The sequence below is a fragment of the Falco rusticolus genome, chromosome 3, assembly GCF_015220075.1.
Source record: "Falco rusticolus isolate bFalRus1 chromosome 3, bFalRus1.pri, whole genome shotgun sequence".
Taxonomy (NCBI): domain Eukaryota; kingdom Metazoa; phylum Chordata; class Aves; order Falconiformes; family Falconidae; genus Falco; species Falco rusticolus.
Window position 1 is genome coordinate 60,190,637 of NC_051189.1, and position 26,085 is coordinate 60,216,721.

General features: G+C 40.9%; 1 long non-coding RNA gene across 3 annotated transcripts; it reads right to left on the bottom strand.

Annotated features, from left to right (window-relative positions):
- Positions 1–26,041, bottom strand: LOC119144229. Of its 3 annotated transcripts, none has more exons than XR_005103012.1 (4): positions 25,814–26,041; positions 20,955–21,114; positions 19,711–20,357; positions 1–2,368 (listed from the first exon to the last, which is right to left on the bottom strand). It is a non-coding gene; the product is annotated as an uncharacterized LOC119144229 (long non-coding RNA). The 3 variants fall into 3 exon arrangements; XR_005103011.1 differs by lacking the exon at positions 1–2,368 and adding an exon at positions 17,905–18,782; XR_005103013.1 differs by lacking the exon at positions 1–2,368 and adding an exon at positions 17,905–18,782 and having other exon boundaries at positions 25,799–26,041.
- Between the last annotated feature and the right edge of the window lie 44 nt (positions 26,042–26,085).

Genomic DNA, 26,085 nt, shown 5'->3' on the forward strand with positions numbered 1-26,085 from the left:
GGGGGGTGGACTAAATGACCTTTAAAGATCCCTTCCATCCCAACCATTCTATGATTCTGATTCTATGTCAATGGAAAATGCTTGTTGATTTTGGTGGTGGTGGGTTTTGGTCTTTGATTATCTTTTTAGTTTTTCTGTAACTTTCTTGTATAATTTCCTAATTTCTACCTTTTTGCTGTGTTGCATTACAAATGCCAGATCATAAACTGTAGCAGAGATATTGTAAACAAGAGATAATATGGCTACATGATCATAAAACCCAGGAGGTGGGCTCCTTGTTAGCTCATTAAACAGACCAAGAATCCAAGAGGCATGGAAATAAACTGTCCTCCGATTTCTGAATGGAGTCCATCTAGCTCCAGGGAACAGAGTAATTGGCAGAGAAATTGTGGTCCTCTGACTTGTACTGCCTTTGTCTCGATAGACAGAGGATTTCGAAGTGCCAGAATGTGACTGACTATTAATAAATGTGACTATTAGTAGACACCAAATTCTTTGCTCAAAACTGCTTTTAAAGTGAAAAAGTGACCTAAAGTCTGAGCTGTAATGGCAAGCTAGTGTGTCATCACTTCCACACATGGTTCAGACGTAGCGATCTGTGCCACATTTTTGTGGCATGTTGCAAAAGCCCAAAAGGGCATCCAGATCAGGGAAGGTTAATGTCAGCTACCTGACTATTCATGGATGCCTCCTAGAAAGTTGGAAGGAATCATCCAAGAAAAATCAGATACGGTCTATGCAGAGATCAAGCTCAAGTCAAATCAAGAACTGAAAACAAAAATGTTCTCTTGTCTAAATTCCTTCAAGGGTTTGGTGTGTAAGGCATCAGAGTATGGCTAACATGCTTATCATATCATGTCTGTTGAAGGAGGAGGTGTAGACTAGCTTAAAAACTGATCGTAGCCTGCCATCAGCCCAAGCAAGCTAGAGAATGAACACCCATCCATCACTCTCCTTTCCAGAACTTCATTAATTCCCAAGAGCCTTTAGCATTCCTGCTCTTCTTCTTTCCTCACAGTAGACAAGTTTGACCCCGAGGTACATTTAGGCTTTTTCAATGAATGAAGGGATGTCACGCAGATGAAACTGAGAGCAAGATTTCACCCATTACTCTCAGTTCACCTTTTCACCTTTATATTACCATAAGCCAAGTTGTTTCTTGCTAATAGCAGGTTCAAGTCAAGTCTAGGTTGTCAGGTATTTTACTTTAGTTTCAAGGGGTTCAGAAAGCACGCCAAATATCTCCAAGCCAAGGATTCCTGCTCAGATATCTTAAAAATTACTGAATAGAGCAGCAAAGGAAGCAAAAGTAGACCAAGAAGATCTGGAGGCAGCACTGAGTTCTGTGGCAGTCCTGTGAGATTTGTGCATCACAGGTCAAAGAGAATTGTTTTCAAATGCGTTAGGAAAATCAGTTGCAAGAACCGTGGAAGCAACTCATTTGTTCATCCCCTTGGTCACTATTTTATGTGTGTGCCAATTTCCAAGGTGAGCTAGAACACTTCCTTTTTGTTCTGCACACTTAAATCCTAACTTTTCCTCTCATATATTCATATTTTATACCTGTGCCATTTGCTAAGGACTTCTACTGTCATAGCAGAAGAAATAGGTAGCTAATCAGACATCTCCTGTCTGAGATTACCATCTTGACCAAGGGGTTAGCTGCGCATCTACCCTGTGGGTTAATAACTCAAGGGGAAGGAACTATTACAGCTCCTAGCCTTGCTCTGGGATGGTGCTTCAGCTCTTCCCTTGCCCATTAGTCTTAATTGTCCAGGTAGAAGGAATAATCAGTTCTTATGTTCCCTGCATGCTGGCAGCCTGAATTGCAATCTGCAGCCCAAGGGTAAAGATCTCATCTGAGTCACCTTTATTCAAGATGAAAACCTAAGGAATTTTGCTTTAAAATCTTCTAAGTGAATTAAATTAATACCTAACAGGACAGCATGCTCGTTCAACCACTTTTGCTAATTTCTCAGCGCTAGCAACTGCATCAAATACATGTTCCACATTTAAAACCTATTGAGGAGAAAAGCAGTGAGGGGGTTGAGGAGGGAGGATTATGATCCCATTTTTACCCCCAAACAAGGACAACACCTGCCCTCTTCCTCCTCTGCCAGGTCTCTCGTTCTCAGTCCTGTTTCATGTTGTGATGATAGTTATTCAGGCTGCAGGACCATAAACTCTGCATTGCAGCAGGATGTTTCAACTCCATTTGCTATTCACTCAGGGACCAGTTCTATCCTTGCTCCAAACCATGCAGAAAGCAGGCTTCTCTCTTTCGGGGTTGCAAGTGATAAACAAGTACGGCCACCTCTCCTCCAGGGAACTCGGGATATTTCTGGTTGTGTCTGCCTATGGTCTCACTCTGTGGAAAGAATAAAACATCTATGGAGTGATGAGTTCTTGGATGTATTTTAAAAAAACACTGGTGAATTTCTGGGGAAAAAGATCAACCAAACAGAAAACAATACCTCCCTCCCCCTGATTTAATTAATAGTTGTTATAATCAACAATGTTACATAGGGTCTTCCAAATGTCAATGACGATCTAGGCAGTGACTAAAACCAACAGATTTATGTTATCCATCTAACTCTTCAATAAGTTCCACATTTACTCTGATTTACAAAGCAAAATAAGATTACTCTCCCTCCTTTTTCCCAAGTGTCAGTTATTAATCTCAGTATTTCAGAGGTTATTAAAGCAGGTAGGTTAGCAGCCTCTCCAAAGTATGCCTCATTTATTGATGCCACTTACAGTTACATGAACAGAACAAAAATTAAAAGAGCTACTGTTCATCATTTCCAGGCTGTGCATTTCCTACGTCTTCTAAACTAAGCAATTGGAGAGTGTGATGGTCAGATGAAACTTGTCCCAGTAGTTACAACACTTACCTGACCAGCCTGCAGTTCCTTACCACAAACTCCCTCTACATCCTTCCACATATCCCTGGCCAGGACCTTGGCATATTTGTTGGGTGTCGTGGCTGCACCCGTAAGCACGGTGCCTGGTTCTGGGAGCAGGCTCCACAGCCTGAATGTGAGTGTTGCCCTTTTTCTCCTTACCCTGTACGTGTGTACGTCCCAACCATTAAGAAATTTAATCTACCTCCCTAGACCAGGCTGAGGGAAATGGTGCACTGGTTCTGAGATGTGACTCTGAAGAAGGAAGGCAGTGGGCTGGACAAAACCTCCATGAGCCACGAGCTGTAAATGAGACTGAAAATAATGAATAAGTTCTAGAATGCAGAATCACTTGAGTGTGGTGAAATAAGATGGGAAAGGGACTGGAGAAACAAACAAGGTCAAGAATAGATGTTTGAGATGGGAAAGAGCAAACCATGATTCTGCTGCAAGAGAGGAAAGCCAGACTGAACCGAAAAGTAGGGAGAAGAGTAAAAAAGCCTCAGTTCAGGTGGAAAACAGTCAAAAACAGTGAGCTATCTGCTCTTCACATACATGTAAGAAAAATACCATGTGAAAAGATCATTCTAGAGTCCTAATGTATATACTGCACATGATAAGATTAATCCTGCTCTAAGCGTTGCTCTCTTTTGCTTTCATTTGCCAAAGCTAATTTGGTCATTAAGTCCTTAATGAATCTGTGAGTTTCCCTCAATTTTACCCCACAACAAGGAAAGTGCTTGCTGGTTTTAAACTGAACTCTTTCTCTTCAGAGGAAGCCAATACCTGCTGCTAACTCAGATGCCAGATGGTGCATTTAGATGTATTTAGACATGACCCACTTCACAGGAGGGAGTGTTGCCCATATGAGATGATACCTGTACCCCATGGGTTTGCATAAAGGACCAAACATTAGCAGCCTGATAAGGCTGAATGCAAAGTGATGCTGAGCCCAGCACTGTATACTGCAGGTGATTCATCGCATTAGCAGCTCAGCTGGATGCATCAGGAATTTCATGCCTCCAAACTGGCAGGTTTTTTTCCACCTTAGGAACTAAATAGTTTTTGCAAATGAATAAACTGCAAAAGTATCTTTCTGGACGGACTTAGGGAAGAAAACAGTACAGAGCCAGCGTGGAAGAAAGAATCCTGTATTTCTTTTCACCCACATTTCTAACTTCAGCCTTCCAGAGAGATATTTTGCACTCTGTTTTGCGCTCCAGCAGTATAACAACATCTGCTATAAGAATCTAAGAGGGAACTGTTGCTAATCTGCCTAAAAAAAGACACTGCAGAGACCGACATTAAAACTTCCTGGCATCATTTCTTAGTCAGCCAAAGGAGTGCTGAATGAGCCAGTCTTCTCTTCCAAAGATTGGGGTGGTATGTAATGTTTCATGCACACAACAAAACAAAAACAAGAATCCATCCCACGTCTCATATGTAGCTGTGTGGAAAGATGTCTTCGCAGAATTTTGCTGAGAAAAAGGCATGTATTTATTTATTCACAGCAATAAAACACAAATAATGACTCATAGTGTCCGTAAGGATATTCAAATTTCTCAAGCAAAGCAATTCTCTGGCGCCTACTCACAGGTGTTCACTAAGGTGACAGTGTCTTTGTATCATAGAATCATAGAAAGTGCAGGTTAAAAGGGACCTTTAAAGGTCATCTAGTCCACCCCCACTGCAATGCACAGGGACATCTTCAACTAGATCAGGTTGGTCAAAGCCCCATCCAACCTGACCTTGAATGTTTCCAGGGATGGGCTATCTACCACTTCTCTGAGCAACCTGTTCCACTGTTTCACCAACCCTATAGTAGAAATTTTTTTCCTTATGTCCAATCAAAATCTACCCTCTTTTAGTTTAAAACCATTACTCCTTGTCCTATTGCAACAAGCCCTACTAAAAATTCTGTCCCCATCTTTCTTATCAGCCCCCATTAATATTGAAAGGCCACAATAAGGTCTCCCCAGAGCCTTCTCTTCTCCAGGATAAACAACCCCAATTCCCTCAGCCTGTTCTCACAGGAGAGGTGTTCCAGCCCTTTGGTCATTTTGGTGGCCCTCTTCTGGACCCGCTCCAACAGGTCCCTGTCTTTACTGTTCTGAGGACTCCAGAGCTGGATGCAGGACTCCAGGAGGGGTCTCACCAGAGCAGAGTAGAGGGGCAGAATCACCTCCCTCAACCTAATAGCCTTGCTGCGGTTGTTTTTCATCTACAACATTTAAAAGATATTCTTGGGAAACAATTACAGGATTAATATGTCACATTTACTTCAAATTGACTATCAGAACACAAATATCAGAGGTAAATCATCAACTTAGTGTCTTCAAAGTCATTCATTACGGGCTTCATTTTGCAACCACCTGAATTAGGATGTCATGAGCTAGAGGGTCTCCAATGACTGTTTCTAAATCCTTTTTGAAGACCTTTATACTCTGGGCTCGATAGCATTCTGCAGCATTGAGTTTAATGATTTAATCATGTACCCTGTGGAAAGAGAACTTGCATTTGTTTGCTCTTAAACCTGACACCCAGTAATTTCCCTGAATATTCTGTACTTTTCATACTGTGAGAAATAATGAACAGCCACTCCTTAATCACCTTCTCTGAACTACTCATGGTATTATAAAATTTATCACGTCTCCCCCCCATCTTCCCTCCACAGTTTGTTTTCCAAGTTGAAGGGCTGGAGGTTAGTTGCTTTTCTTCTGTGGAAGTTGTTCCACTTTGCAGGTCAATGCTGCCATTCTTCTTAGCATCCTTCCCAGTTCAAGTGCTACCCTTTCAAGATGAATGGCAAGATTTTCATTAAATGTGAAATTTATTTGTGAAAACAGAACATTAACTCCTACCATTTGTTTCCTATTTTTCAACACAGTGTTAATCCCTGCGATATCTTCTGGTTTAGATCATGATAGATTCACATGCCTTTGGTAAGAAATCTTTTTGAAAGATTTTTTTAAATCCTTATGTATTAACAATTGTAATCATCTGCTCATTGACACCTTCAAAACACTGTAATAAACTTGCAAATAGAAAGAAATTTGAGCTGATTTTCCCCCTGTATCTCATATTTACACTCTACTCACTGACTGATTATATTGTCTCTTACAGTTTCTACAAATTTGCTTGGTACAAAAGCCAGATTTACTGCCCTCAGAACAAACTCTGTAGCTCTTTTAAAGACTGACGAGGCATCTGCTGTTATTTTTAATGTATAAAAAGGCCATCAGTATTCTGGCTGCAACTGTCTCAACTTTTGTATTCATTTAAATAAATGTCTAGATTTAAGGATATAAATAATGAATTAACAAGTAAGATACTATGTACATCATGACTGGAAAACAATTTCAAATAGACAGTATCCAAGCAATCTTTTTCAGTCATCCATCAGTTCTTCTTCCACTTTCACTTACTTCCCTTTCTCTTAGATCTTAGACCTTGAACTTGATAGAAAAATACAATCTCCAGAACAATAATTCAATAAAGTCTGCCTACGGAGATTTCTTTTCCCTTTAGCTTGAGTAATTCCAGTCTTGGAGGGAGGGTTGCAAGCCATCCTTTCCATCATAACCTGAAGGTAAATGCCATTTTTCTCTTATGGAAATTGACAGGAATGAAGCGCAGTGCACTCTTAACATGAACATACTGAGGTGCCCGTGTAAATGCCATGCATTTACAAAGACCTACTAAGGCCTGGCAAAAAAAATCATTATGCAAAGAAAAACATCCAAACATACGCTAAAATATGATTCTAAAAGTAAAGTGACTGCAGGAGCGGGCTGGAAACTAGGACCATGCATGGCAATCAGTTAGCTGAGGGGAATGTGCTCGAGCTTGTCTAGACAACAATTAACATGATGAGGCGTGTTTGCAGAGCACAGGGGAGTGGGAGACGGATGGCGCCAAGGATGGTGCCAAGGAAAGGTAACACCTTGCGGTTAATTGCTGGTAGTTAACCACCAATCAGGGACTGCCTAGTATGCAATGCTTAGCTTCAAGAACCAATTAGTTTAAAACGCGCAGCTTCTGAAAGTGTATAAAAACTCGTGCTTCTGTACAATAAATTGACATTTGCTTGCATCAAGCTGCGTCCCGTCTCTTGATTCGCCGCAAGTGACTGGTGACTTACTGACTGAGGAATTAAGAGATGCTTCCAGGCTACTCATACGTATGTACAAATTATTTATTGCTACCCTATAGTCCTTATTTGGAGAAAAACATACACAGGAGTCTCTAATATTGAGAGATCTTCTCACATAATTTTATCTACATTATTTTGAAAGTCTCTTCACTCACATTGTGCAATGCTTTGCCTCCAGCCCAAGCTCTCGTATTTCATACAATATCTTGCAACATCTGTCAAAAGTGAGACACTGCCATGCAGAAGCCCTCTGATTTTGTACTCGGGCGGCTACAGGAAAGCGTAAAGCTCGCAACGGTAACTCATTCGGTCCACCAAGCAAAACAAATCAGTTACCTGCAAATGGCTTTTTGAAGTTGCAGGGACTTCAGCATGACAAGAAAGTGATGTAGCTCTGCTGGTTTCCTGGTAAAGTGGAAGAACAGCGCAGCAACACGCAGCTGCAGCCTTTGAACAGAGCAGCCTTGTGTTATGGCACTAAACGGGAAACTGGGAAACCAGGGAACAATTTTCCTCCTCACAGACCTCCATGACCACATAAAAATCTCTTTTAATCTCCATCTGTGAGTTCCTTGAAGCAGGAAACAGGTTAATAATGTGGCAATCTAAAAAAAAGGAGGGCTGATTTTCTCGGGTAAGCCAACATACGTACACATGTCACATATATCAATGCCACATTTTGCAGAAATATTTAAAATGTTGGCAAGCAAGATCCACAGGTTTAAAAGACCTTTTAATAAACATCGTCCTACTTCACAGGGACAGTGAGAGGACGAATACACTGAAGATGTAAGGTGCTCCTCTAGTAATAGGACTCATATAAGAATAAATAAAACCCAGTTCAGTTGTTATAGAATATTCTAGCATCTGACTGATTGAAATAAGAATATCATATAGTCCCTGAGATCATCACCTGCAGACTTATGTAACAGTAGAAACTGTTTTTCAGGAAAAATATTAATTGCAGCCTATTATTAGCAATGAAAACATTCTTCAGTGTTATGAGTCATGGTTCTTGTCATGAAGCTAAATGCTGTGAAATGTATTTCCTAAAAACAGTACCCTGAACTTTACTTAACGCAGTGGCTGTGTTAGCATGGTTAAATGCTGGCTCTCAAAGGTTTTATTATGAAATAAAATGGGCACATGTGAAAGGACTTGAATGGTGTCACATGCATTTGGACTTCTGCAGTGGAGGGCTGATGCTGCCATAGAAACAAAATCTCTGGATTGTTTGAATTTGAAACCACCACAATTAAACTCCCTGTTGTGATATAAAACAGCTGTATCGCTAGCCTGGGGTCACCGGAATACTTGAAACTACAGTTATCTGCAGTACGGTCCATACTTACATTATTAGGGACTGTATTTCCCTAGGATGTTACGTGCAGACTGATGCTTCTGTAGTCCTTCCTCCCACCTGATCAAGAATTTTGTCAACACCAGATTTTCAGAAGGTAGAGCTATGTTACCTGTTTGTATTTATATAACTAGATACAAAGCTGTGACTGAAGTTGGATATTTCAATAGTAATATTGTCTTGATCTTGCTATTATTTGATTGTAAAGCATAATAACTGGACTTATAAATAAACATATGGATATTTTTGCATTTCATTTTATGTATTTATATGTATATATTGCACTCTCAATCATAAACTAGGGGCAGTAAAATAAACCTTTTGCCAGACACATACTTCTGATACTTCAGTTCTTTTCTTTCTGGGCTTAACAGAGGTCTGGTTTAGGAGATTGCCTCTGCTTAGAAATCGTAATGCTTGAAAGCTTATAGATAAGATATTTTAAATTTCTGCCTAGTTTTTGCAATATCATGCTTCAGATGCTCAGGTTTTTTCACACTTCTTTACAGCAATTGCAGTTAACAATTTCATGAACAAATACTATTACAACAATATAAAGAATAGATATACATTTTTAATCTTTTTAATGTACTAAGTACAGCTCCTGGGTTACATCATTTCTCAACTGTTAGTACTTTCCGAAGTAATACCATATTTTCTTTATTTATCTACAACCGTTGTTACTCTAAACTTGGCTCCTCCTTCTCTCATGCTGCTGTCACTCTGGTGGAGTAAAAGCTCTGTCTAAAGGTAGATTATATTTTCATCTATTTTCAAGTCTTTCTTATGCATTGGGTATCTTCAAGACGAAAGAGAATCAGGTGTTCTGGTGTATTTTCCATCCCCTCTGTAACTTGCAATTGTTCACAGTCAGAAATGGTGTATTATGGAAGAGTTGTTACCTATAACAGTATTTCTGGTGATAACCCATTAGTGAAAATTCATGTTCCATTAGTGAAATTAGTTATATAGCCAATGTAACCATCTACAAAGTGCTGGATCAACATTCCTCTCCCTCCCTCCCTTGTAACTGGCTCACAAGCAGTAGCAGAGCTTCCAACTGCTGCTACCCCAGGGAAATAAAATGGGAGCATTTTTGGGTATAGTCTCTGCTACAGAAACTTTCTGCAGAAACTTGCCTGTGAAAGGAAATTTTCCAAACAGCTATAAGAATAATAGTTACACTGCTACTACTGAGGTGTGACAACTTCTGTAGATAGTGTCTCTCAGGATTTGGACTGTCTCTTTTCAGTTCAAGATATTTCTTTTCAAAAGCAGTTTAAGCCAAAGTGAAAACAAGCTTAAAATCACATAGGGGTTCACAAAGGGACTAAAATTAACATACCCTCAGTGATCTGTTTAAACCAGTACAGATTATAAACTTCCCCAGAGAAAAACATCCTTAAATAATCTCTTCCGTTCTGCATTAGAGATTCCCCATTAATAAAAAAAAGCACGTAAAGCACAACCTCAACTATCATGTAAGCTGTTATATCTCATGGTACCCCACAGGATGAGATGGCTACACAGTAGGTGTTGCATCTACGTGTGTTATCATGACAATCCTGAATACGGGCGCCTCAGAGGAACAGTTACCCCTGGCTCACCTTACTGGGCATTTGTATTCCAGTTCTGACACTGAGACTCTGCTGGTGTTCAGAGAGCCCTGGGCATCCAGGCTGCTGTGTTTTCCCTGTCTAGCACCAAAGGTTCCTTGAACTCAGTGGAATAGTGTGGAAAATAGATTGTGAAGCTCAACCCTCACTCAGGTTTTTAAAAATAAACACATTTTTTATCTTGTGACCAGAGGCTAGCACAGGCTGTTCTATTGCTCTCAATAAATTTCCATTGCCTCTAAAGATTAACCAGCTTGGGAGCTTTTAATATATCATCGTCATTACGTTTGTCTTTGGTAAATTTACCTGAAAGGCCTTTCCAGAGGACTAAATTGCAGCATAGCAAGGGAGATGAGAAATTGCTATCCACAAGCTACTGCCTTGCAAAGGTTAGCTTATAAAAATGTGTGCTGAATTAGGCAGTATTCTTCATTGCCATTTGGGGGATGAAGATTTGGTTATATTAAGATTTCTTACACAGCCAGGAGTGTCCTCACAGTTCTATAAATAAGAGGAACTGCTGAGCTCTGAAAATAAATCACTTAGCTTTGCTTGGAGATGTTTAGGAAATTCCAAGGGCCATGAAGATAGAAAAATTGCTTAAAATACTTCTATTAATCTTAAGAAAAGTCAGTTTTCAGTGGGCAATGGGATACACAGACAGTATTTCATCAGAGGCATCTTCCAAGGGTAGTCAGGACACAGCACTGAAGAAATGAGTCAAGAGCCAGTTCTTGGTTGACAAGGTATTTTGGAAAAATCAGGTACCCAACATCTCATGTAGAGAACTTGGCCTGTCAATGACTGTTCTTCCTCAGACTAAGCACGATGAAGGACTGCAGTAGCAGGGAGCCAGAGTTTCATAAGCCTGGCAAGTAAAAGCAGGGCTGGAGCTCAGTACTCAACCTCCAACGCTATGCAACCGTTTGCTCACCTACAGAATAGGAGGAAAAGCAAGCTGAGAAGACCTAAAGTTGAGGTCCTCACTCAACCAGGCTTTACAGTTTTCTGACAATGCTTTCATTTTCAAAACACAAAAAACATGTAGAAAAGAGCATTTATAAATGATTAAGTGGTCTGAAGTCTTATGGTTGCATCCAGATGTTATGGGAATCATTAAAATGTTGCAATGATAAAGAAAACGTCTAGGATTAAGCCCTGGTGATACAGGTCTTGAAAATGATGGCAGCATGTTCCTATTATTTAATTTGCTTCAAAATTTTATCATGTGGAGCTCGACATCCCTGGACTTACATGCAAACTAGTGCCTCTTAATTCTTCCTCCTGTATGAACCAAAGCATAAACTGGGCCACATTTTCAATAAGTGGAGCTCCATATGAGTACATCTGTGTTTACACGTGCAAATCCCAAAGCTGTGCTTGCAGCTGAATGTTTTGATAGCTGTTATTTGCATTAAAAATGTTGCCACTAAGGGCAAAAACACAAGAATGCTTCATATCAAATTATAGGCCTCAGTTTCCTGGAAAGATTTGAACATATGAATTAATATGAATATGAGTAATATAATGCCAGTATGTTATCTCCTTTTGGGCTCATTCAAGTGAGAGAAATTGTCTTTATAGTTGGAAAACTTATCATTTGGATGGTAAGACACCCAAACATCATGCTGTCCCAAAAACATCGAGGTGTCATTGCGCTCCCTGAATCACCAAAGGTATGTTGGTTTTTTTCAGGCAGCCTTTGTTGCAGAGACCCTCCAGCTAAAGTGGAATTGTCCCATAAAAATCTCAGATAGCCATTTTGTTGGCAAAGCAGTGTAAAGAAGTGCACACTCTTCTCAAAGACCTGCTGAAAATTATCTTCCTGCCCACAAGGCAGCAATAGGAAAAGCATATGCTCTGCAGATAGGCATATATTTGAGGCACAGCACTTCCTTATGTGGACAAGTTTGTATAGCAGCTTACACTTTGCTCAAAGTTCTTCCTGAGCATAAACTCCCTTGCCAGAGCTTTGCAGGGTCAGAGCAACATGCACACAGTTTTCTTTAAATTATGAAGTTTGATCAATATAATCAGTGATATTCTTAACTCTTTCCTAGGGCACTAATTTCCCAGAGCTTCTTTTATAGTCAGCTCCTTTACACAATATTTCAGCTGTTCTGGACTATAGGAAAAGTTACCTCACCCCATTGGCTATAGGATAAGCAAAAGGAGGTAAATTTCCCTGGATAAATTTAATCTGAGTAGCCCTTATACAGTAGATTTTTTCTACCATTTTTCATGAAAGGAACCGTTCCATATAATGCAAGTTATCCTGACAAAGAAGGGAGCCACAGGGTCAGGTGAAGAGTATCTGGTGCTTGCTCTATTTTATCTTGCATACTGTCATCAGAGGATAATTATATTAACAAAGATATTCCAGGATGTATTTCAGATTTGTGAAGGACAACATTATCACCCTAGTCACCATCCTCCTTCTGTGTCATATGTTGCGTAGCTTGGAAATACTGTGCATTGTCTACTGTAGGCATTGTGTTCAGCCTATCAAGACATGATCTAACTTTATAGAAGTGGATTTTTGCACTGGGACAATTCCCACCTTTTACCAGTCTTTCCTAAGTGCAGAGGAATGGACAGTCTTAACCAGCGGAGAGGAGGCCCTTCCCAGAGCACCTGTCCGAGCAGGAGAGAGCAGGGCCACCTATTGATTGGGTGGTAAAATGATGTCTCCCTTCTGACATTAAAAATGCTTGGGGAGTTTGGGAGTTGGAAATGCCTCCTTCAGAACACCAGCATTGTTCACAGGTTTTTTGTTTTGGTAAGGGTCATGCTTTAGGGTCATGCTTTAGTAAGACGTACCTGAGAAGGAAAAGGGATAACCCCCACAGCTCAAAACTTAGCTATTAAGCATTGCAGTCTAGAACATGGCACAGTTAAGAAAAAAATACTGTACAGTGCTTTCTTCCTAGTGTTTGACTTAGGTTCTTTCTAGCGTTTAACTTAGTAGCTATCCAAGGAAAATATAAATGTATATAAGAAATGGCATACTACACCACAGAGTTATCTACTCCACTACGCTTTATCCGGAATATACAAACAACATCTCTTATACATGTCTGGAGACTTTATGCTACTGTGATTAAAGTGGAAATACTTTATTACCAATAGTTCAAAATGGGTATATACAATGCCATGATGAACCCAAAAGCAGAAATGACTGAAGAAAATCATAGATGAATGCAAACAGAATTTTTGCATAGTACCAGCTACCAGACCCTCTATTCAATATGTTTCAGATTAAAATAAGTAGTTCTCAGCTGCGTAACTAGGATATTTAGAAATTTATAGAAACTGGATTTTCTTCCTATAGTATATAAACAGCATATACATAACAGAATACGATGCAACATACCATGACACTCATTTAGGATTATAGGCATAATTCACACTTACTGTGAATAGTCTTCTCAAACTCATCTTATCAATGCATACAGATGCACACGAATATCCCATGTGTGAGTGTCAAGAGGACAGGGCCAGGCTCTTTTCAGCGGTGCCCAGCGACAGGACAAGGGGCAACGGGCACAAACTGCAGCACAGGCAGCTCCATCTGAATATGAGGAAGGACTTCTTTACCCTGAGGGTGACAGAGCAGTGGCACAGGCTGCCCAGAGAGGCTGTGGAGTCTCCTTCTCTGGAGACATTCAAACCCTGCCTGGACACGATCCTGTGCAACCTGCTGTAGGTGACCCTGCTTTAGCAGGGGGTTGGACCGGGTGATTTCCAGGGGTGCCTTCCAACCCTGACCGTTCTGTGATTCATGTTGATGGACCCTTTGACTAGCACTTCATGCTGCCATTTATTTCCTAAATTTTTTCATTGATGCTTATATAACAAACCACCTGATTGCCAATTTCATGAAAAATGCTACTATCACCGAAGTCGGCTCTGCCAACCCAGTATGTTTTGATTCTGCAGGTATTTACGTAGGGCTGGTTCTTCCTCTACTCCCCTGAGGCGTTAAGGCTCACGTTCACTCAGACAGCCGCAGCAGCTGTCCCACAGACCAGGCCGGTGCAGTCCCTCGCCACAGGCGCGCGCGGCGGCAGCTCCGCTTCAACGCTGGCACCGGGCTCCAGCGGAAGCCCCCGCTCAGCCCCCGCAGTGGCCACCGCCGGCCGCTGGGCGGCGCTAAACCACCGGGCTAAACCACGTGGGGCTGCCGGGCTGCTCGGTACCATCCGCAAGGGCAGCGCTGCGGCTGCGGCGTGGCAATGCGGGGGGCTGGCGGGGTGGGGGCAGGCCAAGGCACTGCCTGTGCCGGCAACCAGCAGTTCGCTCAGTGGCTGTCCCTCTCTGACGCTAAAGCCTGCTCTTTACGTCATCCTTTCGCTTCGTGGTAACGAGATCGGCCATACCTTCGCGGGGGAGCTCTGATGGTGCTGTTGATTGAACCTTGTTGTAAATACAGTGCTCACCGCATAAAGGCGGCCGAGACTGCCGCAGGACAGCATTCTGCAGGACTCGAACCTCGTCGCTTAACAAATACTAACCTTAAGGCTTCAAAAAATTTCCCTCTTGCGTTGTTTTAAGTGAACTGAACATCTGAAAAACATCCTCACCCGGACGTGGTGTTTGCGATTTTGCCTGTGAAAACATAGCATCGCCATAAGCCCCTGTTCCGCGCTTGTGTGTTAACAGACAGTGACATGCGGAGATGGAAGTGGCTGCGAGAGGTCACACTGAAGGTCCACCCAGTCCAGCAGTGGCCCACAGTAGAGCATGGGGCACATGGTAACAGGGCAAACGAATACTGATGGCAAATTCTTCCAGCTCCCACCAGCCTGAAGCTCAGGCACTTGCCTAGAGGTGATATTTGTGCTTTGGTGGGTTTTTGTTTGCTGGATTTTTTTCGTTTGGGTTTTTTTGGGGTGGTGGTGGTGTTAATGGATTTGTCTTATTTCCATATTCTCAACATGCATATGGTTTGGCCTTGATCGCTCTGCATGGCAGTAAGTTCCACATTTAAGTACGCATTGCTTGAAAAGGTGTCTCTTTTTGTTTGTTTTGAACCAGCAGAATATTGCTGAATGCAAGTATGATGCTGTGGTATTACACATGAGGGGAGAAGTTTCACACTTCTAAATCAGTAAGGATGGCTGCCTAACCAAACAGACTTACATATGTTCTTTGCATATATATGCTTTATACTTATATATGGTAACAGGACCTGAAATTATTTCTTAGAACTTCTCTGAAGTCAGGTGATTACAGCAGCTGTAAGGCCCAGCTATAAAGGCTAAGACCTTTAGAACCAAACTAGCGTTCATCCAGGCATAAAGATGCTGTGAGGATAAGCTCATTATCTCAGGCCTTTCCAGACTGAGGGAGAAGTGTTATATTCATAATTACATATGGGGAGTACAGTGATACAAAGCGCCGAGGTGAGATTCTGTGCTGTGCTTGAATCATCTTACAAGATCTTTAGATGTAAGATAATTTTACACCTACCCAGTTCTGAGGGTCCCTGTCACTGAGGAGCTCTGCCTTATGCTCTTCAAATCTCTCTGGGCTGCTCACAGGGTCACAACACTGCCTTGTATCATCCCCTTATGCTAAAATCTTTTATATGACACGAAATACATGCTGTATATTTAAAGACAGCCAAAGGTTCAGTCTCTTCAAACAGACTGTAGATTAAATCCATCAGAATCAGAAGCTCTGTGGTTCCCCCTTTCAGCAGATTAGATCTTGCTGTATTGCTTCCTCTAGAAAGTCAGACCAGGGTAATTATGGGGAAACTTGCTCCCTTAAAAGGATGGGGGAAAGAACTTTTTCTTTGGAAACAGTCTAAAGATTGGTGGTTGAAAGATTTTTTTACAGAAAATACAATTAAAATCTCAAAATAAGGAACTGGAAGATTCTTAAGTTTATTCATAAGTGCCATTTTTCAAGAGCAAAAAATGGGCCTTGGCATTTTCCAGTTCTAAGGTCAGCCAGAAAACTAGGTGCAGACCTAGAGTTTAAAAGCATTTCCTGATTTTGAACAAATCTGTAAACAAAACTAACTGGACCAAATTCCTTCTAGGCAAACCTAAGTGAAGCCTGTTGAATTATGGCAACAGGAAAAAATTCAACCTATCTTGTTTGTAAAATGTTGCACAAATATAACAAATTATTTGAGTAAACAGTTCCAGAAAGAGTGCAGCAGCAGCAGCATTCGAAGTATATTCTAGGAGACATAAGGGTAGATAGTGAGGTGAAGACTTGCATCACAGAAAAAAGCTAAAGAAGGATTCAAATCTGCTCTAACACATTCAGCCTTGCTGCTTTTATTTCTTTCTCTGGTTTATTTAGGACAGAAGCAAAATCTACTTACCAATCAGAGAGGACCAAATTCACCTCTGGTGTAATTTAGCTGGATTTAAGACCAAGACTGAATCAGTATTTGATTGCTAGAGGATGACAGACAGTGGGCATGGGTAATGTGGGAGATACAATTCTGTCTACATATTTCGAATATCCAAACCCAATGAGAATACTCGGTGTTCAATGCATGCATTAAAAGCACTCCAGTACCTACCAACACAGCAGGCATGGTCCACTGGATTCACAGATACCCTGTTCTTGTCCTCAGCTTCTGTGTGGTATTACTCATCCCAGCAGGAGTTTCTTTTCAAGCCCTGCAAAGCCTGGCAAACTGGTGTGTGTAGCAGAAACTGCTTTTCACCCACTGTTGCAGCTGCAACCTGGGGACCATTGTAATGGGAGGGTTCTGAGAGGAAGAGCCAATCAATAATTCAAGCAGTTACCTATTTATGCTCAGCTTTTAGGCAATCTATCTTTTAACAAGCAAAAAATCATGCATTAATTAAACATACAGACCTAAACGTGAAGCCTTAGGTCTACAATACTGTGGGACAGATGCTGCATTGTGGTTTCTGGTGGCTACATCATGTGATGATTCTTAGCCTCCAAGGCTGTGGTGGCTGGATTTGAGAGCTCTCCAGCAGGGCAAGCAAAAACCAAAGGAAGTTCCCCAAGCTCTACTGTATTTCACTCGTCTTTACATACAGCTTTCCCATGGATCAAGCCCAGGCTGGCCCAAAGGTTTACTTCCTCTTCCCCTAGGTCAGGTCCAGTCTGTTCTGACCTGTCAGACAGATTTTACACTCTTCTGCACATAGGTCCTGTCCAGCCTCTTCAGTGGGTGCTACCCATTTGCAGACTGCATGCTGGATATCTGATTCTTTCCATTTTTTTGCAGACTGGGTACAGTTATCTTAGCTCTACTATTTTTGTGCAACTATGCCAAGCAAACAAATATTACACAATATTTCACTTCCTAAATCAAACAGTCTTGTGGTATGTCTGGGTTGAAGGCAAACAGGATGCCTCATGTTTCTGCTTTAATTCAGGCAGGCTTGTAGTATGTCTGTGTAATGCAAAAAAACCTTTATTTCTCAAATAGGTCATCTCACTGCAAAGCTATCCCTGCTGACTCTTGCTTCCTGCCATTCTGGAAGCAAACTAGCTGATCCCGCAACTGAGTACAGCATGATTTTCCTTCTTTTGTCAAATCACCTTTTACTCAGCATGGAGTTAAGTCAGTGACTCATCTGACAACAGCCTCCACTCCTTCTCTACCTAAGCCACTAAAAGCTGCCTTCTCAGCATTAGGTAGAAGCAAAAGACAAAAGTGTCTTTAAATGTTGGGTTTTTTTTTAAAAAAGGGAATGGATCATTCATGTGCTTCAATGTTCAGATTATGACTGTACACTTCCCTGACTTAAAACTTGGTAGCAGTAACGATTACTTGTTTAATGAAGGCTGGATATAAATACTAGATGGAATGTATAATCTCTTGTTCTTCAACTGTGAACCACAGCAGATGGTTTCAGTCTATGCAGATTAAGAGCAAAGTAACACATTTTGTATTTCCAGAATAAATAGGAATAACTTAACACCAATTACAGTTAGAACATGCAAAATAGGAGACAGCATTCTAAGCACTGAACATCTACTGATTTGAGCAGATTTTGAGATTATAAATATTACATTTGACAGTTTAGAATCAACCATACCACAAATGGATACGAAACTGTGGGAGAGAAGAATGAATCTACATCAGGACTAGGATTTGGTTCCCCTTTCCTTCACATCGCTCTTCCACTCAACCCTTTACAGTAATTTCCAATATAGCTCTTTTTTTGCAGGGACCCACGTTAGAAGTAGTTTTGTCACTGGAACTGTTCCTCTGACTAAAGCCCCTCTTGCACCCTATCCTAGTCTCCAGGTTAAATCAAAGCATTAAACAGGAGAGGACAGAAGTACTTACAGGACAGATGGGGAAGCGCAAGGAAATGACACGACAGTACCCAGCAGTGTGACTGGTATCAGTTCCAACAGTCTTAACTGTTGTCATGGGGGTTTTAGGTATCAGAGCAAAGAAGAACTTTAACAAGGAATCGAAAGATTATTTTAGATATTCGCACACATAGGAAACTTCTTCCCATTGGGCACCTGGTACACAGCTCCTCTGTCTCCTGTCTCCACACTTCTGATCAGTGTGGCGATCATGAATCATTGTGCCAGCTTTGGTGGTGAAAGACTGGCCCGAACTCTGGCGCAGTCATGCTGTTGGCACCCAGGCTTGGTGCTGGGTGCTGGAATGGCATGAGTGTGCAGGGCACACAGCCGTGGGAGGCTCTTGTGTTGTAAGCAGGACCTGTGCACCAGGATGCTCCTGTCAACTTGGCAGCGATTTCTTTCATCACAGGAGCTGGATCCTAATAATCCACAAAGGTATCAAATTAGCCTGTCTGTTCCCAACACACTTAATTACTCTCAAAGCTTTGGATATAAGACAATTGTAATTCCGGAGCTTGTAATTATTATCCGTAGAGTTGTGAAGGTAGCTCTGACTAGGTCTGCATGTTTTGATTTACATGAGGTAAAATAGACTCCCTGGGGACCCGCTTTGATGAAAGGGAAAAACTGATGTGACCTGATGATAATAAAAGCTGTGCCAACAGAAGCATTAAGTACTGGAAGGACCATCCAAGGTGGACAGATCAAAGATTAAAGGACAAATTAAAAATAGCTTCTGATCATCCAGGATGGTGTCTATGTAATAGGTAAAAAAAAAAAAAAGTTTTAAAAAAGGAGTTACTGAAATACAGTATAACTGTTCTAATAAACAGGTTAATAGACAAGGATGGCAGAAACTTATTTGTGCCCTAGGATACCTGACAGGGTAAGAAGCATTTGTTTTCAGACAAGATACTAACACGTTAGAAAGTCAGCACCTAGAAGTCTGACTAGGCAAAGTAAAAACAACCCTTTAAACAGCATAATAATAACAACTGCATAATAATAATTTGACCAGAAGTAAAATTCATTCCTGGTAGAATTGCCTTGCCTCTAGGGAAGAAATGAAGATGTTGTCTTCTTTCATGCTCGCATTGATTGTGTTGCCATATTTTTGTTACTATTTTTTGTAACCTCAACCCCAAGAGGTTTAATGCATTTTAATTTATTTTTAAGTAGGTCACTGGTTTTCCTTTTCTGCACTGCCCTCCTTCTAAAACAACTTGTAGTCTAAACCTTTATTTATTTTCTTTAGAAGGGGGAGGGGGGGGAAGCTCTGCAGAAATTTAAAATCTACTTTAGCAATTCTACTGTATTCCATTTTAACCTCACCCATTCAATACCCACCAGGTTGTTCTCAAGTTCTTGCCTTTCCATCTGCTAGTCCTTCACAGTTAAGGATTCAGGGAGGAAGACATCCCACAAAGATGAAAGCTGCATACTGCAGGAAAGACGAAACTTGTTCTTAAAGAGTATGACAAGGCAATGCAACTTGTTACTAGCTTCACCATTCTGGTCATGGATGAGCTTTGTAAAAATACAGTAACACACTGACCATCAGCAGCGTAAAAGAATGACAGTCTAAAACTCCATCCCATTATGTCCTTCCTGCATTTAACTCCACTGAAAATAACAGTTACGTTTCCTCTCACCTCCCAGAAGACCTGCAGAACTTAATAACAATAACCCTCAAAATGTCAAAAAAAAATTTACCCAGCATGAGGTGGGGAGAGACTGCAGTGAGGGAGTGATAAGAATTACGATATGTGCAGGTAGTACTGTGTACAGGGGGATTCATCTGTGATTGCTTGCCTGAAAGGTGGAGAAAGTGGTAAATGCTTTGCTTGGGATGTTAGAGGCTGCAACGTCACTGGTTGCATTTGGTCAGCACCCTCAGCCCAGCTTATGAATCAAGGGCCATGCCACGAGGACTGCAAGCAGAGCAACATTCAGACTCTCATCTCTGTCAGCACAAGATCTGAGGTTCACAGGCACTGTGGGAGGAAGACATAAATAATAAATGAGCTAAGTAATGAAGACTAGCTGTACCTAATTATAGTTCTAGCTGCCCTTTTAAATAAAGAAGGTTCAAAGCTGCTGCAAAAATATGCTGATCCCTTTTTTTGAACTGGTGTTTGAACTTCACGGATTGTTAACATCAGAAAGTGAGAAGATGCCAATAGAAGTCACACTAGCCTTTCACAGCCTTGTTGAAAAGAGCAGTATCTCTTACATCAGTTTATTTACACATCAAAACATTCTTAAGCTTAAATTAATATTAAGCCTGAATACAGAAGCAATGTGTGTAAAAATTAAAATCGTGTAGGCTATCTGGGAGCTGTTCTTCCTTATAGCTTTTGGTACCTGGCTTGGGAGACTAACTTAGGAAAATAGCTGTCTGGACTCTGTACATAGTCAGGAGAGATTCAGTTAACTACAGGAGGGGTGCAGGTTCCTAGCCTGGGCATTTAAGTGTCTAATGCTAAGTGTGTGAATGCATTTACCTCCTCATCCCTCTCTTCTAATAGCTTAATTGAGGAGAATTTGTTGCTAGTGCCCTTCCCATGCCGCAGACGAGGGATTATGAATACCTGATCACTGGGAACTGAGTTTCTTTCAGACTGGGAGAAAAACATGGTCCATGGAATAGGATGCCAGGTTATAGGCTGGTGGACTTGCATTCTTTTCCAATTCTCTGTGACTTCTTGTGACTAACCAGGGGTCAGTACCCATTTGCCTCCCATTTTCTATCTGTAAAATAGATACAGTAATTCATAACCACATTATAAAAAGGTTGTCATCTTTGGATAACAAAGTCTTAATTATATACCAACTACAATTATTTCACTCCCTACACGAATAGTTATCTGTATGGGCACAGTTAAGTTATTGTTACATATTACTAAATAATGTTAGTAGTAGAACTAAAGGACAGTTTAAGATTTTTTCTAAACTTTAAGTGCATTTCCACTTTCATACATAATACGAAATCCACATAAAGGTGAAATTAAAACTGCTACAGCATATTGAAACAACTGTATTTGTAGAAAGTACAAATCTCATCAAGGAACATAGAAAATTGTGCAGTGCCTTTGTGCAAATAGTAAACACCATTAAGACATTTTTCATCACCCCTTGTTCTATCAGTGGAAGAATGTTTCATATTACTGCACAGGCTTGCTTGTTAGACCTCAGTAACACTAAAGCAACATCCAGGAACATAAGCAACATGTAGGCATGTTGAGTAAAGTACAGTGTGTCATAAAAGAAGTAAATGGTAAAGAAAAACACATCATGTGCTGCCGATCTGCAATGCCATCTGTATACAGAACAGACTATATCATGAAGGAATGCCAGCAAGTCATCTTTGAATTTAAGCACAAATTAGTTTTATATTTAAATATATATAAAACTTCATGATATCAAAGAAAACGAGCTAAGCCATGTATCAATATTTTACTGAGTTCATGTCTCCACAGCTAATGCAAAACTTCCTCTTATTTGTTCAGTGAGTGTTGTATAAAGGATGCCAAGGTTACAAGCATTTTATCTCCATAAGGTACACAATACAGCCTGAGCCTACTTTTATTGTCATTCTCCATTATTTACTGGTACTGCTACCATTTGCTTCAAGCAAACTGTAGAACAGAGATGCAAATTTATCATCTCTAGTACTCAAGCCATGGAAGCAAAGTGATTATCAACAAAAGAAATTAAATATGTTTGTTGCATACAATGGGCTGTGAAAGCTCATATCTCGCAATCTACTGGGCCTGATGCTTGGATGAGGAAAATCGGTTCCGTCCTCTCTCAATCAGCGCAACTATACCACTTTCCACCAGCACAGAAGATATGGCCAGTTGCCCATGGCAGCATCATGCTTCTTCTTTATAACATCTTTTCAGAGGCTCGAACACCTACTACACCTTCCAGGTTGCTCTGGTATAGTAAGGACTGTTATCATCCCAGACAACCTCCTCCTACAGCAGTATTCCCTGGTGTTCACTTCCAGTTTGGCTCTTAATTATTATTCAGCACTGTGGCTAAGTAATTGTGGGCTGGTTTTTTTTCCACGTTGCAATGTGCCTTCTCATTTTCTTTCCACTCTCTATCGTTCCGCAGTTATTTCTCAGAAGAAAATAGTTCTGCAGATGTGGTTCCATGTACAATCTGAACATTACTCACACAGTCATCTTTTGTTTCAGGAGTTACTTCTATGATGCTAATAAATGCTTATTCTAATATTTACAGTTCTCAGGCGAGTGTGTTAACCAAGCAGGCTTCATTGTCCACTTTGTCTCTACTTTGCTTACAGAAATGGGTCTCAGATCATACTTTACACTAATTTTGCTCTGTAGTACATATCCTTTTTTGATTAATTAAATCTAATCTATCACAAGGATAGCAACACTTTTTCATCTGCAACACTGATGGGTATATAAGCCAATTTTCTACACAATGTTGCAATGTGAAGACTGCAACTTAGAATGTTTTTTTTTCCAATGTTTCTAGGTCTTAATTATTTAATACGGTCTCTTCTGTTTGTCCCCTGTGTTTTCACACTTCCTAAAAGAGATCACTGTACTGGTTAGATATGAACATACTAATGTTCTGAGGTGCCAGAAGGATCTTAATAGGCTTTTCTTTTTTTCTTTTTCTTTTACATAGTTGACAGCAGAGCTGATTGAAGGTGTTTTAATGTGATAAGAAGCTTCTGATACCATTGGTAGTGTTTATGTTCTTTCCAGATGACCTGTTTTCAGAAGAATCTCTTCAAATGGCTTGTCAACATTCACAGTCCCTACACTGCAAATTACTTACTATTTACATTACTTAATGTGAGAGCATGTATCATAAAATAATAAAAATTGAATCGTTTCAAGTATGATTGCTTAATATTACTTGTACCGCTATGGCTGGAAGTACTGCTTTTGGATGTCAGCAAATACACAGCAAATGCCTGTACATAAATAATGGATTGATGGTTAATGAAAGCCAATTTGTTTATTTTTTTATTTGAAGATGGAAAGTAATGTAACAGTCATTAAATATCCCTGGTATATTTCCATTTAAAACAAAAGCCTGAAAGCAATTATTTGGCATAATGGATACTAATAAAGAAATCCAGTGACACAGTAAATAATTATTTGATTGCAAGAATAATTGTCTAGCCTACATTTGCAGAAAACAACAGCATGTTCCATCTTTTCCTTACTAATCCATGCAATTAGAGCTTGTGAGGAGGCTGGGGACAGAGTGCAAGGTTACAGAAAGAGGTGGTCTGGCCATTCCTCAGCCATCCTTGCACACCTGCCCTATTGGTGGCACAGGCATGAGTACATCATCTGCTGCATTTCCAGACCCTCGTCAAAACACAGGGAGTCTTTTTCTCCTTGGTGCACCTTCCCTTATTGATGGGTCACACTGGAAAAGGAGTTGTCTCAAATCATTGTGGTCCACAAAAGACCCTCTTAGCTATCACTGGCAGTTTGAGCAGTCATGTGCACACGCTGCAGCCCTGCATGGGCAGGACTTTGGCACTTCGGTTCAGTGCACGAAGAAGGCAGAATGCAAAAAGCAATGGGCAAGTCTGCGTATCACTGCAGATACTGGACTCCCATTTGAGGCCACACTGGTTTTTTAGTAATGCCATTTGATAAATTGATTGAGTTTACATTACAAATGCTTCTAAATCCTTTGTTTTTATTTGTCTAGTAACACATTTATGAAGTTCAACTGAAAAATGCACGTTGACCTAACATACAATTAATAAAATACTGTGATTTTATATTTTATACTATCAAAATGAATGCCTATTAATTTATCTGCACAGGAACAGTCCCTGTATCTAATCATACATGGCCTTTGCTATTCTTAGACTGTATGCTTAGGGCTGATTCTCAACACAATATAAAAATTTGGCTTAGCTACAGAATCTGTAATCTGTGCTTGAACATGGCTGCACCGTTATACTTGCTCTGCTTTAGTCAGTCTTTTAAGTGTTTTAAGAATTCATCTCAGGGTAGTATACAAGTACAAAAATGAGGTTTATAAGCAACTAAACAATTAGTGAAAACAAATCAATGAAAATGTCAAATACCAGTAGCAGCACTTAAATTACAAATATTGATAGTAGCTTGCAGCACTGAGGAAATGAATAAGGCACAGGAAGACAACCACTGACTACAGTAAACCCAAATGTAATCTAACCAGAGAGCTAGCACCACATCCTACCTGATCTGTGCAAATGGCAATGTTAAAAGGACATTAATTACAATAACAGCTGCCAAATATATACATGCACATACACATGCATGTCTGTCTGTATGTATGCAACTGTCTGAAAGAGTAGTATCTTAAACTGTTCTAGCATGTGCATTGCTTAGTGTTTTGGGCTGTTGAGATACACTGGGGCTCTTGTCTCATCACATGCACAGGTCTCTCTCTACAGGGGCCCTCCGGGTGCAACTACACAGGCATAGCCGCTGTGGTTCCATGTAACCTGGCCTTTAGTTCCAACAACTGCCCTGATAGATCATTTTGTCGGTTCAAATCCATAATGTAGTCATGAAACCTTTTTAATAAAATTCAGTTCGCTCTAGTGTAGTTAATCCAGCCTTTCTGAATGTTCGTATGAAGTAAAAAAGAGTGTTTCAACATAAATAAGCACATGAAAAATAAGTTAGCATTTTGGATGAAGGAAAACACAGTAAGGAAAGCTGAATTTTTGTTTTAGCATGTATTTACTAAAAGTACTTGATACTATATCATCAATCAAAAACCACAATTTTTGCAGAAGTAAATTATACATGGATAGATTTTCACTGGGCACTGCATGACTGTAGTAAGGCTCACCACTGAGAGCCAGGGTAGAGAGGGTGGGGAATGCAGAGGAGATGCCTCCTCAGAGAGGAGGCGGCCAAGGTTAAGAGATGTTGGAACATCACCTGATGCTTTGCAATCTGCAATGCTGAGTACTCATCGGTATAAAACACTTCCTTCTTAGCTGTTATTTGAAAAACGTGAATTTATTTTACAGTGACAGACACATTTGCGCTCCTCGTTGCCAGACCTGAATGATAAGGTGTCTGTACAAGGATGGACCAAAGTTTCTAACAGCATGCTGCATCCAAAAACCTGTTACTTAGATCTTTTTCAGTTCCAACATTTCTACTGTGTTCACTGGATTACACAGTGAAATGAGAGTGTTCACCAAAGGCCAAGAAGACAAGCAAACGTTCAGTCTTGTTTCTTCCGGTCAAGGGAGGTCAAAACAGAGATGCAAGCAGTGCCAACATTCAGTACCCCGATCAACAGAACTGGGTAGAAAGGAGGAAAACAGGACCAAAAAAACCTCAACAGTTTCTGCAGCTTCCCCTTATTTATTTCAGGTCCTTGCTTCCGAAGGAACTGGGTTTTTTTCACGCTGATGTACGTCACAGAAACTCACAATTCACCGAACGTTCTCTCACAGACCCTGCGGGTTCCCTCCGTTCTTTGACCCAGACGCTCCCGCTCTGCAGGACAGGAACCGCAGGCTGCAGGAGGGGCAGGCCGTGACTTCTTCCAGAGCAGGCAGCGCCGTCCCCGCCGGGGGAGCCCCGCCGGCCGCAGCCGCCGCGTTGTGGCCGAGCGGCCCCCACCGGGCCCGGCCCGCGGCCCGACCGCCAACCGCCGCCGCGCGCTCCCGCCGGAGCGGCCGGCTCAGCGGGCACGCGCGCG